Source organism: Rana temporaria, chromosome 2 (assembly GCF_905171775.1).
Source record: "Rana temporaria chromosome 2, aRanTem1.1, whole genome shotgun sequence".
Classification (NCBI taxonomy): domain Eukaryota; kingdom Metazoa; phylum Chordata; class Amphibia; order Anura; family Ranidae; genus Rana; species Rana temporaria.
In genome coordinates this window covers 73,138,895-73,155,461 of record NC_053490.1, presented here as the reverse complement: position 1 = coordinate 73,155,461, position 16,567 = coordinate 73,138,895, and the positions used below count along the sequence as shown (strand labels likewise).

Sequence of the window (16,567 nt, the reverse complement as noted above, 5' to 3'; positions counted from 1 at the left end):
TATGCGTAGGTAGATCAAGACCATCAAACTCTTTTCTAGGCCACGTTTACCACTGCCACCAACAACAACGTCATCTACGTGCCTTTCCAAATCAAAAGAACTCAAGCTATTATTTACCAAGGAGGCCCGGTTGGTCCGCTTCACAAAAATCTTTAGTAAAAGGCAAAAAATGTATTGATTCAAAAGAGAAACCAAAGTTTAACCCGGCAGAACACAGATGCTGTTCAACTCATGGTGACTCCAAGACAGCCTAATTTGCATGTCTGTGCAGCTACATGGGGGCAGGAATCAGCAGGCATGCATAACAATCAGATTCATCAAAACAATAAAAGGCACACGGCCATGGAATTGGTGGCAAACATATGCATAGGTGGATCAAGACCATCAAATTGTTTTCTAGGCCACGTTTACCACTGCCACCAACAACAACATCACCTGCGTGCGTTTCCAAATGAAAGGAACTCAAGCTATTATTTACCAAGGAGGGCCGTTTGGTCCTCTTCACAAAAATCTTTAGTAAAAGGCAAAAAAAAAAATGTATCGATTCTAAAGAGAAACCAAAGTTTAACCCGGCATAACACAGATGCTGTCCAACTCATGGTTACTCCAAGACATCCTCATTTGCATATCTGTGCAGCTACATGGGGCGAGAATCAGCAGGCACGCATAACAGTCGGATTCATCAGAACAATAAAAGGCACGCGGCCATGGAATTGGTGGCAAATATATGCGTAGGTGGATCAAGACCAACAAATTGTTTCCTAGGCCGCGTTTACCACTGCCACCAACGTCATCTGCGTGCCTTTCCAAATCAAAGGAACTCAAGCTATTATTTACCAAGGAGGCCCGGTTGGTCCTCTTCACAAAAATCTTTAGAAAAAGGCAAAAAAAAAAATGTATTGATTCTAAACAGAAACCAAAGTTTAACCCGGCAGAACACAGATGCTGTTCAACTCATGGTGACTCCAAGACAGCCTAATTTGCATGTCTGTGCAGCTACATGGGGGCAGGAATCAGCAGGCATGCATAACAATCAGATTCATCAAAACAATAAAAGGCACATTGCCATGGAATTGGTGGCAAATATATGCGTAGGTGGATCAAAACCATCAAATCATTTTCTAGGCCACGTTTACCACTGCCACCAACAACAACATCATCTACGTGCCTTTCCAAATCAAAAGAACTCAAGCTATTATTTACCAAGGAGGCCCGGTTGGTCCTCTTCACAAAAATCTTTAGTAAAAGGCAAAAAATGTATTGATTCAAAAGAGAAACCAAAGTTTAACCCGGCAGAACACAGATGCTGTTCAACTCATGGTGACTCCAAGACAGCCTAATTTGCATGTCTGTGCAGCTACATGGGGGCAGGAATCAGCAGGCATGCATAACAATCAGATTCATCAAAACAATAAAAGGCACACGGCCATGGAATTGGTGGCAAACATATGCATAGGTGGATCAAGACCATCAAATCGTTTTCTAGGCCACGTTTACCACTGCCACCAACAACAACATCACCTGCGTGCCTTTCCAAATGAAAGGAACTCAAGCTATTATTTACCAAGGAGGGCCGTTTGGTACTCTTCACAAAAATCTTTAGTAAAAGGCAAAAGATTAATTGATTCTAAAGAGAAACCAAAGTTTAACCCGGCATAACACAGATGCTGTTCAACTCATGGTGACTCCAAGACAGCCTCATTTGCATATCTGTGCAGCTACATGGGGCGGGAATCAGCAGGCACGCATAACAATCGGATTCATCAGAACAATAAAAGGCACGCGGCCATGGAATTGGTGGCAAATATATGCGTAGGTGGATCAAGACCAACAAATTGTTTTCTAGGCCACGTTTACCACTGCCACCAACAACAACACCTGCGTGCCTTTCCAAATCAAAGGAACTCAAGCTATTATTTACCAAGGAGGCCCGTTTGGTCCTCTCCACAAAAATCTTTAGTAAAAGGCAAAAAAAAAATGTATTGATTCTAAAGAGAAACCAAAGTTTAACCCGGCATAACACAGATGCTGTCCAACTCATGGTGACTCCAAGACAGCCTCATTTGCATATCTGTGCAGCTACATGGGGCGAGAATCATCAGGCACGCATAACAGTCGGATTCATCAGAACAATAAAAGGCACGCGGCCATGGAATTGGTGGCAAATATATGCGTAGGTGGATCAAGACCAACAAATTGATTCCTAGGCCACGTTTACCACTGCCACCGACAACAACGTCATCTGCGTGCCTTTCCAAATCAAAGGAACTCAAGCTATTATTTACCAAGGAGGCCCGGTTGGTCCTCTTCACAAAAATCTTTAGTAAAAGGCAAAAAAAAATGTATTGATTCTAAAGAGAAACCAAAGTTTAACCTGGCAGAACACAGATGCTGTTCAACTCATGGTGACTCCAAGACAGCCTAATTTGCATGTCTGTGCAGCTACATGGGGGCAGGAATCAGCAGGCATGCATAACAATCAGATTCATCAAAACAATAAAAGGCACACTGCCATGGAATTGGTAGCAAATATATGCGTAGGTGTATCAAAACCATCAAATCATTTTCTAGGCCACGTTTACCACTGCCACCAACAACAACATCATCTGCGTGCCTTTCCAATTCAAAGGAACTCAAGCTATTATTTACCAAGGAGGCCCGGTTGGTCTTCTTCACAATAATATTTAGTAAAAGGCAAAAAAATGTATTGATTCTAAAGAGAAACCAAAGTTTAACCTGGCAGAACACAGATGCTGTTCAACTCATGGTGACTCCAAGACAGCCTAATTTGCATGTCTGTGCAGCTACATGGGGGCAGGAATCAGCAGGCATGCATAACAATCAGATTCATCAAAACAATAAAAGGCACATGGCCATGGAATTGGTGGCAAACATATGCATAGGTGGATCAAGACCATCAAATTGTTTTCTAGGCCACGTTTACCACTGCCACTAACAACAACATCACCTGCGTGCCTTCCCAAATGAAAGGAACTCAAGCTATTATTTACCAATGAGGCCCGGTTGGTCCTCTTCACAAAAATCTTTAGTAAAAGGCAAAAGATTTATTGATTCTAAACAGAAACCAAAGTTTAACCCGGCATAACACAGATGCTGTCCAACTCATGGTGACTCCAAGACAGCCTCATTTGCATATCTGTGCAGCTACATGGGGCGGGAACAAGCAGGCACGCATAACAATCGGATTCATCAAAACAATAAAAGGCACACTGCCATGGAATTGGTGGCAAATATATGCGTAGGTGGATCAAAACCATCAAATCGTTTTCTAGGCCACGTTTTCCACTGCCACCAACAACAACGTCATCTGCATGCCTTTCCAAATCAAAAGAACTCAAGCTATTATTTACCAAGGAGGCCCGGTTGGTCTTCTTCACAAAAATCTTTAGTAAAAGGCAAAAAAATGTATTGATTCAAAAGAGAAACCAAAGTTTAACCCGGCATAACACAGATGCTGTCCAACTCATGGTGACTCCAAGACAGCCTCATTTGCATATCTGTGCAGCTACATGGGGGCGGGAATCAGCAGGCACGCATAACAATCGGATTCATCAGAACAATAAAAGGCACGCGGCCATGGAATTTGTGGCAAATATATGCGTAGGTGGATCAAGACCATCAAATTGTTTTCTGGGCCAGGTTTACCACTGCCACCAACAAATTCATCTGCGTGCCTTTCCAAATCAAAGGAACTCAAGCTATTATTTACCAAGGAGGCCCAGTAGGCCCTCTTCACAAAAATCTTTAGTTAAAGGCAAAATATTTATTGGATTGGATTGGATTGGAATAAATACTTATAGAGCGCCGAATGCGAGTTGTGAAACTCGCTTCTAAGCGCTTACCAACAAGCTGGGGGCATCCAGTTCCCAAGAGCAAAAAGAAGAAACTAGGACATCTAAGTAAAAGAGGGGTACAGACAAGAAATAAACAGAAATATAAAAAGAAGGGGGGGGGTGTCAGGGCACAAAAAGCCTATCCCTAATCCCTGACCATGGACCGCAGCCTGGGATTAAGGCAGCGTCCTGCTAAGGGCTTGAAAGGCCAAGTCTCTATCTGTAGGCTTGTGAAAAAATAAGTGTTTTCAAGCCCTTACGGAAGGCCATCAAGGAGGAGGATGCTCGGAGCTGATGAGGGAGCTGGTTCCAAAGAGAGTTCCCCAGTGTTTGGAGCCGGCGACCACCTTTTGAAGCTGATCGACTAGATTTAATAATTGCTAACAGGGCGTCAGTCGAGCGAAGCTCTCTGGGTGGACAGTAGTGTTGTGTCATATTCGATAAGTACATCGGACCTAGTTGCCAATAGGCCCGAAACACCAGACAGAGTGCCTTGAACTCAACCCGTTTTGCTATCGGGGGCCAGTGTAGATTCTTAAGCACCGGGGAGATGTGATTCCGCCTTGGGCAGTTTGTGACTAGTCTTGCAGCATGATTCTGTGTAATCTGCAATCGTTTTATCCACTTCTGTGGGAGCCCTAGAAAGAAAACATTAGAACAATCTAACCTAGAGTGGATAAGTCCATGAACTAAGATCATACGGTTGTGCTGAGTGAAGAGATTCTTAATTTTCCGTAATAATTGCAGATGATAGTTTTCTGATTTTATGCAATAGTTTGCGTGAGGTACGAAGCTTAGTTCAGCATCAAAAATGATACCCAGATTTTTTGCCTGCTTAGCTGGAGTTGGGGCAGGGCCAAACGAGAATGGCCAGGCAGGTAAAAAGGTAGAGTTGGCCTGTGGGCCGATCAGCAAAAGCTCAGTTTTGTCGGCGTTAAGGCCTAGCCTGTTTGAGTCCATCCATTGTTGGATGTTAGATAATCCCTTATTCAGCTGCTCAGGCATATTAGGTCCACTTGCAAGGTCTGCCAAGATCTGTGTGTCATCCGCATAGATCTGGCAGCCTAGACCATAGCTGGTAATGAGGTCGGTAGGTGGGCGCATGTAGCAGTTAAAGAATAAGGGAGAAAGGGCAGAGCCCTGAGGTACCCCGCAGGTCAATGATTTTTATGGAGTGTGTTCTTTCGGACAGGAAGGATCTAATCCAATTTAACACTGCGTCCTCACAGCCAAATAAGGATTGCATTCTAGAGAGAAGGATTTTTTTTTTTTTTTTTTAAAAGCCTATGGCGTGTGAACACACCCAAAAAACTCCACCTGGTGCAGAAAAATGTGCACACACATAAAGAGTGTTCACAAAAACGTGCAGATGGGTGCAACGTCAAGTGGTCCTCCTGTGAAGAGGGACCCAAACCCTGATCCCCCGGGGCGTTAATATATGCGTAGGTGGATCAAGACCATCAAATTGTTTTCTAGGCCACGTTTAACACCACCACCAACAACAACAACATCATCATCATCTGTGTGCCTTTCCAAATCAAAGGAACTCAAGCTATTTTTTTACCAAGGAGGCCCAGTTAGTCCTCTTTACAAAAATCTTTAGTAAAAGGCAAAAAATGTATTCATTCTAAAGAGATACCAGAGTTTAACCTGGAAGAACACAGATAATATTCAACTCATGTTTACTCCAAGACAGCCTAATTTTCATGTCTGTGCAGCTACATGGGGGCAGGAATCAGCAGGCAATTGGGCCCAAAGTGCCAATATTTTGTGTGGCCACCGTTATTTTCCAGCACTAGGGCATGGAGTTCACCAGAGCTTCACAGGTTGCCACTGGAGTCCTCTTCCACTCCTCCATGATGGCATCACAGAGCTGGTGGATGTTAGAGACCTTGTGCTCCTCCACCTTCTACTTGAGAATGCCCCACAGATGCTCAATAGGGTTTAGGTCTGGAGAAATGCTTGGTCAGTCCGTCCCCTTTACCCTCAGCTTCTTTAGCAAGGCAGTGGCTGTCTTGGAGGTGTGTTTGGGGTCGTTATCATGTAATACTGCCCTGCGGCCCAGTCTCTGAAAGGAAGGGATCATGCTCTGCTTCAGTATGTCACAATACATGTTGACATTCATGGTTCCCTCAATGAACTTTAGCTACCCAGTGCCAGCAGTAGGAAAGGGGAATTGCCGCTCCAGGTGGAAACCCAGACGAACATCCACCGTTTGTAAACAACTCAGGTGCAGGCAATGCACTTAGCAAAGCAGGAACAAAGAATGTCTCTGGACAGCCGCACACTGAACAAATTGTAGCCTTTATTTAAAAAAGGACAGCACTACAAGTCACAGCAAAGTGAAATAAAATAAAACCCAACTGCTGACGCATTTCGCACTAACACTAGTGCTTAGTCATAGCTAAAAAAAAAAAAAAATGATAACAAATATATATACAACCTTAATGAGACCATATGACTGAAGACCTAAGAAAACATATGGTGTCTAATTGTCTAATTAGTTGACAAACCAATCAGTGAATGGGAGTGTCATGTGAAAAAACCCTCTAATGAAAGAGGGAAAATATGTGCCTGGTAAACTACACGTGTATATCTTTATGTACATACAAGGATTATATAGAAAAAATCTCTACAAAAAAAACGTATAGATAGGTAAATGTTACACAGATGTAAAAACAACAAAACAAAAAGACAAAAACACCTATTATTACATGAGTTTGAATGTGTGTGGGCCCCATCTGCCAGTGAATAAATGTGTGATGCAGCATGAGGACATGAAGTTAATAATCGTACATGTGCAAGGTGTGCTGTACAGTGAAATAAGGAAAAGTCAATTGTACAGCTGGAAATGGACAAAGGTTGTGTATGTGTATCATAAGTGATTTAAATATTAGTGTGATATATGACACAAATGTGAAAATGAATGTGTACACTGTGTAAAATAAATAAGTGAAAAGTAAGGTGAGTTCTGCTAAGTGTATACTATAAACTAGAAATGAAAAGTAAAGACAAATGTGAAAACAATAATAAAAAATTAATGAAAAATATTTTGGTATATGTCTGGATACTGTGCAGGCATCATGTGAATGAAGATGACATGCACAATAAACAGACATTACATCAAACCTGTCAAACAGGAGATATATATAATAAAAGGATGTCTATATATATATATGTATGTGCCAGGACACTGTGCAGGCAAAGAGGAAGGCAGAGAAATGACAAGGAGAGATCGACAAAGGGGAATTATCCTAATAATGGGAAACATCCCATTCGAAATTCATCCCCGCCAGTAATTTGGTATGTAACATAAAAGTCCAGTGAACCTCTCGCCTGCACAGAATCCTGAACCAGTAACCCCTCTAATGGGATTCTTAATGTGAAGATCCTATGTATATACATTGATTTTTATTCATTAATTTTATTAGTTTTAGAGTAATTATATGGATAAAAAATGCATGAAGTATACTAAAAATAGTAGTGTGATAGTATACATCTGTAAATAAACAATATATGTTAATGGAGTAAATATATATAGTATAGTGAAGTAAACATACAAACGTGCAAAAAAGTGTGGTCATATGAAGATGGAGCTACAGTAAAAAGATTTTATATATATATATATGCATATATATATATATATATATATATATATATATATATATATATATATATATATATATATATATATATGCACGTGAATTTGTGTGTACATATATATATATAGATGGTAATATTATGGGAAAAGATGAAGATAAAAGAGCAGAGATGTATGGAGTAATCAAAAACATATGTATATGGATGTATAGGTATAAGTAAATACAGTTATCAAAAATGATCTATACATGCACACACAAGCTAGATTAGACCATGAAAAAACATGTTGTAAAATCATGTAGACCGCATTATTAGTACACATTGCATATATATTAGTAAGCTGTTATTTACAGGTGAATACCCTCATATATGAGAGGAACCACCATAAACATATTATGTGCCTAATAAAAAAAAAATAATAATAATAATTATAATATTAAACTACTAAAACTGAGTTACACAAGGAGGACATCAACCAAAGTGTGTACCGCATCTGAATATGTGACACTAATAGTTGGAATGTGTATTTATGCACGAATGAAGCCACCTCACTCCTCAAAAAGAGGAGAGAAAGGGCGTCGAGCGTGCAAGCTAGAGACCCTCAATACAAGTCACCACCCAAAACAAGCATAAGCTGAAGGTAAAAACTGAAAGCTTGATGACAAAAAAGCTGAAATATTAAAAATACTGAAAACTAAAAAACCTAGCATCTAACTGTAAAAGTCTATATGGTTAACCATAAAAAAAAGGAGAGGGAGCTAGGGTATAAAGATTAGAAGTATAAATAATATGTTGGATGGTGGATGTAAAGAAAGCAGCTCCACATCACCACTTAGGAGGAAGACCCTGTTGGAATGAATGTATATAGATGGGCATATGCACAAAAACAAGAAAATATTTCTATAATAGACTAACATATACAAGGTACCTCCTCCAGTGTAGCTCAAAGCAGAGCAGACATCCTAATAAGAGAACAACAGTTCTCAGATCATGTATACAGACATATCATATGGATAGATGTAATGTGCACAATGGGCAAACATTGCAAAAAACCTGTCGGACAGGAAATATATACGCGAAAGGATATATATATGTATGTCAGAATACTGTGCAGGCATCATGTGAATAAAGATGACATGCACAATGGACAGACATTACATCAAACCTGTATAATATCCAAACGTAATGTATCCATTTCAACTTTTTTTGTGATGAGACCAGGATATCCATAAGCTTGAGAGAACTCAAACTAAGAGTGTCAGTCCATTCCTTAAGGCCCCTTTCACATTGAGGAGTTTTTCAGGCGGTACAGGGCTAAAAATAGCGCTGCTATCCCGCCTGAAAAACTCCTTCACTGCAGACTCAATGTGAAAGCCCGAGGGCTTTCACACTGAGGCGATGCGCTGGCGGGAGACAAAAAAATCTCCTGTCAGCAGCATCTTTGGAGCGGTGAGAGGAGCAGCGTGTATACCGCTCCTTCCCATTGAAAACAATGGGAAACCGTGGCAATACCGCCCGCAATGCGCCTCTAAAGAGGCACATTGCGGGTGGTATTAACCCTTTATCGGCTGCTAGCGGGGGTTAATACCGCACCGCTAGCGGCTGATTCCTGCAGCAATCCCGGCGGTATAGCGCAGCTATTTTTAGCGGCGTTATACCACCACCGCGGCTCCCGCCCCAGTCTGAAAGGGGCCTTAGAATGTATCTTTGACTAGATCCGAGGTAGGAAGTTTCTTGATATGGAGACCTCGCGGAATGCGTGCTGATGAGGTATATTCAGACAAAAGGCTACAATTTGTTCAGTGTGCGGCTGTCCAGAGACAATCTTTGTTCCTGCAGTGCCAGCAGTACTCATGCAGCCCCAGACTATGACACTCCCACCACCATGCTTGACTGTAGGCAACTGGCAAGACACACTGGCCTTTGTACTCCTCACCTGGTTGCCGCGACACACGCTTGACACCATCTGAACCAAATACGTTTATCTTGGTCCCATCGCATCACAGGACATGGTTGCAGTAATCCATGTCTTTAGTTCCCTTGTCTTCAGCAAACTGTTTACAGGCTGTCTTGTGCATCATCTTTAGAAGAGGCTTCTTTCTGGGGCAACAGCCATACAGACCAATTTTATGCACTGTGCGACGTATGGTCTGAGCACTGACAGGCTGACCACCCACCCCTTCAACCTCTGGAGCAATGCTGGCAGCGCTCATATGTCTATTTTCCAAAGACGACCTCTGGATATGACGCTGAGCACGTGCACTCAACTTCTTTGGTTGACCATGGCAAGGCCTGTTCTGAGTGGAAACTGTCCTGTAAAACCACTGTATGGTCTTGGCCACCATGCTGCAGCTCAGTTTTAGGGTCTTGGTAATCTTCTTATAGCCTAGGCCATGGGTGCTCAACCTGTGGCTCTCCAGCTGTTGCAGAACTACAAGTCCCATGAGGCATTGCAAGGCTGACAGTTACAAGCATGACTCCCAAAAGCAGAGGCATGATGGGACTTGTAGTTTTGCAACAGCTGGAGAGCCACAGGTTGAGCACCCATGGCCTAGGCCATCTTTATGTAGAGCAAAAATTATTTTTTCAGATCCTCATAGAGTTCTTTATCATGAGGTGCCATGTTGATTTCCCAGTGACCAGTATGAGAGAGTGAGAGCGATAACACAAAATGTAACACACCTGCACCCCATTCACACCTGAGATCTTGTAACATGAACGAGTCGCATGACACCAGGAAGGGAAAATGGCTAATTGGGACCAATTTGGACATTTTCACTTAGGGGTGTACTCACTTTTGTTGTCAGCGGTTTAGACATTAATGGCTGTGTGTTGAGTTATTTTGAGGGGACAGCAAATTTACACTGTTATACAAGTTGTACACTCACTACTTTACATTGTAGCAAAGTGTAATTTATTCAGTGTTGTCACATGAAAAGATATAATAAAATGTTTACAAAAATGTGAGGGGTGTACTCACTTTTGTGAGATACTGTACATGTATACTGTATATAAACATACATATGTGTTAAAGACACTAGTGTATTGCCCTGTCCCCAAGAAAAGCTTTTCATCTGTCTAGCTGAAGGAACTGATTTTTAACAGTAAGCCCTGTGTTGTGTTTCTCTTAGTCTTAGTTTCCAATTGGATATCAGATTTGCTGCCAAGTGGGATATACATAAAGCATAAACAGTTTGATGAATTACTTGGAGGCATCTACGTTACTGTTCCATGCAAGGTAATCTGTGGTTTAGCAGTGGGACTTTGGAAGGAGACGAATGCTCTTGGTGAAATAAATACTATTTTTTAAAGATCAACTCAAAATTTGATGAAGTGACCTGTCACATCAGAACCCTGTTCTATACCATTGTCAGGAGTTTAAAGAAGAACTTCTGGCACAGTTTGTACTAAACCTGTTTGTAGTGTAAGCTGACAATTACAAATAGCTGCTGGAAACGGTCACAAGATGCAGCTGATAATCTGTTTTGCTAGATCATTAAAGAGGAACTGCAGTCTGCTCACATAATTTGTAATAAAAACATCTTTGCCATTCTGAAGCTTCCCTCCAACCCCTTTGCATAATATTTTATATTTACTGTGATTCTGTACTTGCCAAATATGCTGCAGAAATCTCCCTCCACTGAGTCTGGCTGCATCCATTTTAACTATGGGCAGCTGAAGCTGCTGCCTGTTCACTTCCTGGATTTACACAGACACACACCTTCAGCTCTGCAGCTCTCATTGGCTCTCTTATGACTCACCCCCTCCCTTACTGGCAAACTCTCACAATCTGGAGAGAGAGAGAGCTGTGCATGATGTCATAAGCCTAGGCTTTTTTTTACCAGACAAGAAACAGGAAGTGGGCTGGATAAGGTATTTACTGGCAGATTTTTTTTTTTTACTATGCAAAGTTAAAACAACAAGGGCAGAAGATTTAATAGATGGAAAGATGAAATTACTGTAGGTCCACATTAAAGTGGAGTTCCATCTATATTTTCATCTATGCATTAATCGCTACAATCCCGTAAGTTCAAACAACATTAAGCAATTTTTTCTTTTTTGTTCAAGCTCTGTTTACCTTGTTGCTAGGGTGTCGCCTTATTTCTTTCTCTTTCAGTGCCACAGCGAGGTACATCATATCCTGCAGCACCTTGGCTCCTGGGAGATGTATCTCATCATTCCCAGGAGTCAGTGGGCATCGCGGTCCGTTAGCATTGCGTTATTTCCAAACAGGAAATGACATGATGCAAGGCGGTGCTACCCGCCATTTTTGAAAAGAGCAACCAGGCGTTTGTTGCAATTGTCAATGTTTTATATACAGAAGAGGCAGCTGTGGTGGCGGAGGCGGCTAGAGCAGCGATCTGTGTGCATATTTAGGATGCACGGAAACTGATTATTGGGGGGACTCTGAACTTTTGAACTCAGCTCCAACAGAGCCCTCCAGCTCTGGTCCAGAGGTCTGTTTACCCTCTGAGCTGGGGGATCCCTTCTTGGCCCCACGGGTGCCCATTCTGGCCAGCCCTGTTTCCTCCAGGCCCGAATTGCTGGATGCCCGGCCTCAATGACACTGTTGCCCTCCTGACCTGGTTTCATTTGCAAGAGCGGTTACGAGACTTTCGACAGGGCCGACAGAAGTGATCCGATTACATATTAACCCTGCAACTGTCCCTGGAAGCTTGGTCTCCCATCTGGATGTGGGAGAAGTCCTGTAATTCTCCTGTGTTTGGAGGATTTTTATTGGACAGTTATCAGTTAATGTTTTGTGCCTGTTATTGTTTTGTTGTGTTTTTTTTTTGTGTTTTTTTTTTTTTTTTTTTGGGATGGATGGAAGGTATTATACCTGAAGGGTTCCACATATCTGCCTGCCTGCCCATACATCATACACTGACAGCTTATACAGACAGTCTGTAGGAGTCCTGCATGGCGGAAGCTCTGCTTTCCAGGCTCCAACAAAAAAATTGTATATGCATATTTTTTACCTGTGGAAAGTGAAATACAATTAGCGCAGTCACTATAAATACAAAATAACATATCAGACATGTAAACCTGATGTACATAAATCACAAACTAATTCAAGTGTTCATAAATCTGTGAATTCCTAGTTACTGCTCAGCACCGTTAGGTGTTTTCACTGCACCCATCCAAAACATGATACAAATAATGATACAGTGCAACTAAAACAGTGGGGGTATTTACAAAAGGCAAACCTACTTTGCACTACAAGTGCAAACTACAAGTGCAAAGTGCACTTGAAATTGCACTGAAAGTGCACTTGGAAGTGCAGTCGCTGTAAATCTGAGCAGTAGATCTGAAATGAGGGGAAGCTCTGCTGATTTTATCATCTAATCATGTACAAGCTAAAATGTTGTTTTTTATTTTCCTTGCATGTCCCCCTTGGATCTACAGCGACTGCACTTCCAAGTGCACTTTTAGTGCAATTTCAAGTGCACTTTGCACTTGTAGTTTGCACTTGTAGTGCAAAGTGGATTTGCCTTTCGTAAATAACTCTTAAATAAATTAGTCCTAAACGATTCAACAAAAAAGTCCAGAAATAAATATAGTGCTGTGAAAAGTAATTCACCACTCCCATGATGAACTGTGATTAACCATATTTTTTTGAAAAGCTGAGTTAAATTTCACTTGCCGCAGACCATGCAGCTCCCGATCGGGGAGGGAGGGATGGCGGTCCCACATCCGAGAATCTACTTTCTGGCATCTCAGCTACAGCACATTGCAGGGTGTGGAATTCCAGACTCAAGAAAGGATAGCTTTAGATTAATGCTAATAGGGGCCCCGCATAAAACACTGGCAGAAGCTTTGGAGGCAAACTCATTTGCCTACAAGTGCCCGACCATAAAATTACTTAATAAAGTATGGCAGGCAACAAAGGCTCTATTGGGATACTCTGGGGTAACTGAGTTTGCCCCCCTTTGGAACAATAAAAACCTGCCAGAAGTGGAGGGCGTGGGAAAATGTAACAGCTGGGAGAGACAGGGAATAACGCGACTAGTCCATCTGTACGAGGGGGATATCATGAAGTCATTTTCGGATCTGAGACAAGAATTCAATATCCCCAATAAAACCTTTTTTAAATACCTCCAGATTAGGCACGCCATTCAGACTCAGTCTAAGACCCATTTGCTAGACAGGATCCAGACTCCCATCCTGACAAAAATAGCCCAAAACAACACAACGAAAGGTTTAATTTCAGAGCTATACGACTGACTTGGGGCCAGGGCCATAAATCAATCAGGCATGCTCAGGAGTAGAGAAAGATGGGAACAAGACCTGGGGTCGATAACGCCAGAGCAGTGGAGGAGGATTCTAAACAGAGGGGTCCTAATATCTATTGCCCCAGCACAGAGATTGTCTCACTTATTTTTACTTTTCAATATTTTTATTGAAAATAAGCAATGTTGTACAAGGCACAAATGACAGAGTAAAGTAACAACCGAGCTCTTGTCAGATTATAGTATTCATACAAATAAACATGAATATAAAGCCTATAGATAAAAAAGGGACTCAACACAAAATGCAATTAGCGGAAAAGTTTGTTAACATAACCATATGACATAAGAATAGTCAAGGAAAAAAACACAATGTCCCCTTTTTACCGTATCCTTTCCCTCTTCAGATTTTAACGTATTCATTGAATGGCAAAAGAAACTTGAAATAAAAAATAAAATAAGAGTAAAGCTAATGAGTTATATTCTTAACTCCCTAGGGTCCAATTAGTGGTTGTCCCAGGAAGCCATATTAACCCATAATCTTAGGAATGATTCTCACATGAAGAAAGATATATAATATAAAGAACAGGGGAGGAAGAGGGGAAGAAAGAAGGGAAGAAAAATGAGGGGGGATTAGGAACGGTAGGGAAGGATAGAGAAGGATAAGGAAGGGTAGGGAAGGGCAGGAAAGGGGAGAGAAAAAAGAAACCCCTCCGTAAACTTCTACCAACCTTATGTCAACGTGGAAATAGAAATTCCACCAAAGCATCCCATAGTTAGCGACAATGACAACAATAACCAATTCAACATTAAATATTGTTTTAAGAAAAAAGAGAAAAGGAAAGAAAACGGAAAAAAAAAAAGAAAAAGAGAGAAGAAAAGAAGAGAAGAAGAAGAAGAAGAAGAGAAGAGGGTCAACCGGAAGCACTGTAAGGTGGAGATAAGTAGCGTATCCACGGATCCCACGTTATATCGAATTTCTTAGTAGAATTTCGAAGGATACAGGTGAGTCTGTCGTTAACCATGATCCAATTAAGTTTGTTCTTCACATAATCAAGGGGAACCATCGACTGCTTCCAATATTTAGCAATGGTTATTCTAGCCGCCAAAAACATATATGTGATTAGTTTCGTCGATTTCTTGGGAACCTCATCAGGTAACTTATGAAAAAGCGCTGATTGGGGGGATCGACGTATATTAACCCCCGTTACCGAGTAAATTAGATTAAATATACGAATCCAAAATCTAGTGACCACGGGGCATTGCCACCAAACATGAAGCATTGTACCCATCTGTCCACAACGTCTGAAGCAATGGGGCGATGCGGACGGGTGCATCCTAGCGACTCTGGTCGGGACCAAATACCATCGTAGAAGTGTTTTATAATTTGCTTCAATTAATGTAGTATTAATCAAAATTTTGGATAAAGCAAAGGCAACATCTTGCCAGTCTGATAATTCCAACGTGGTATTTAAATCCCGTTCCCACTGTTTCATGTAAGGGAGCTTGGCATTCGGGTCAGTAAGGATAGCGTATATTGTAGATATCCTTCCCCGTAGTAGACCCTTTGTTTGACAAGATAATTCAAAATTTGTAAGAACCAAGGGTCCATCCAACCGGTTAATTTTAGATCGTATAAAAGAAATAATCTGATTATATCTAAATAGCTCGCTAGACGGCATCTGAAATGTATCCGTAAGATATTGCAACGAATGTGGTTTATCCCCAACAAGATAGTCTCCTATCCTAAGAAGCCCCTTGTTCAGCCACCACAGGAACAGCATTGGAGTCATTCCGGGAGAAAATTCAGGATTAAAAAAAATAGGAGCTAATGGAGTATGTGGGGAAGACAGAGGTTTGCGATGCCGTACTCCGTCCCAGACTGCAAGCGAATGGGACAGGGTAGGACACAAGATCGGAGGGCGAAGACGACCAGGAAGCCACATTAAAGAGCCTATAGCAAAGGGGTGGCACGAAATGGCCTCAATAGAGACCCAAAGGGGTGTAGAGCCTTTAGCCGTTGTGTCTCACTTATTTTTAATACATCGGGTCTACTACACTCCTAAAAAATTGTTCCAATTAGGTTGGAAACTGAGAGATGAATGCCCTAGATGCAAGGCTACAGGGGACCTTGTCCATATGTTCTGGAGATGTCCCAAGCTCTTCAGGTATTGGACAGAAGTCATCAATAAACTCAATAATACCTTTAAGACCTCTCTAGAGCCAGATGCTAGAACCTGTCTCCTAGGGGACATAGAAGATCATAGAGTTCCACCGGGAACACTGGAAGGCGTATTACAAGGCCTATTCCAGGCACGCAAATTAATCGTGCAGAGATGGCAGGCGCACGGCCCTCCATCTGCCAGGAAATGGATTGAAACCATCAACACGCTGATCGGGAGTGAGAGAGTGGCTTTTGTTAAGCAAGGGAACCACAAAAAGTTTGAAAGAGTGTGGGGACCCTGGCTGAGAAACATAGGATAGAAGGGCGATATGACCAGCAGTCTCCCCCCAACTTTAGAAGATAGAAACTCCTGACCAGCTAGACATCAAAAACATAATGGACCAAAGTTCGAATCCTCCCTAAAAGTGATTAAGTGCTAGATGCTTGGAAGAGTCTACCTCCTTCTGCTCCCTATGTCGACCCCTCCTTTTCTATTAAATCTATGCTTCTAATAATAACCTAGATTAACAAATATGACACGGTAAAACTAAAGACACAATAGCCATCTCGGGGGGGGGGGGGAGACAGGGGAAGGGTGGGGGAGCGGTAGCGGGGGGATGGAGGGAAGAGGGGGGGCAGGTAGAAGTAGGATAATGTAGCGTATGTACACTATGGTTAATGTTGGAGTTTGATTACTTTGGTATATGTATTTTGTACATCTT

At 41.8% G+C, this 16,567-nt stretch overlaps 2 non-coding genes and 1 pseudogene across 2 annotated transcripts; all 3 read right to left on the bottom strand.

Annotated features, from left to right (window-relative positions):
• Positions 1-1,527: 1,527 nt before the first annotated feature.
• LOC120930131 lies at positions 1,528-1,647 on the bottom strand. Its single transcript, XR_005747637.1, has one exon. It is a non-coding gene; the product is annotated as a U5 spliceosomal RNA (small nuclear RNA).
• A 1,326-nt stretch (positions 1,648-2,973) lies between these two features.
• LOC120930125 lies at positions 2,974-3,094 on the bottom strand (annotated as a pseudogene).
• A 2,289-nt stretch (positions 3,095-5,383) lies between these two features.
• LOC120930133 lies at positions 5,384-5,501 on the bottom strand. The gene has a single exon (XR_005747638.1). It is a non-coding gene; the product is annotated as a U5 spliceosomal RNA (small nuclear RNA).
• Positions 5,502-16,567: the final 11,066 nt, after the last annotated feature.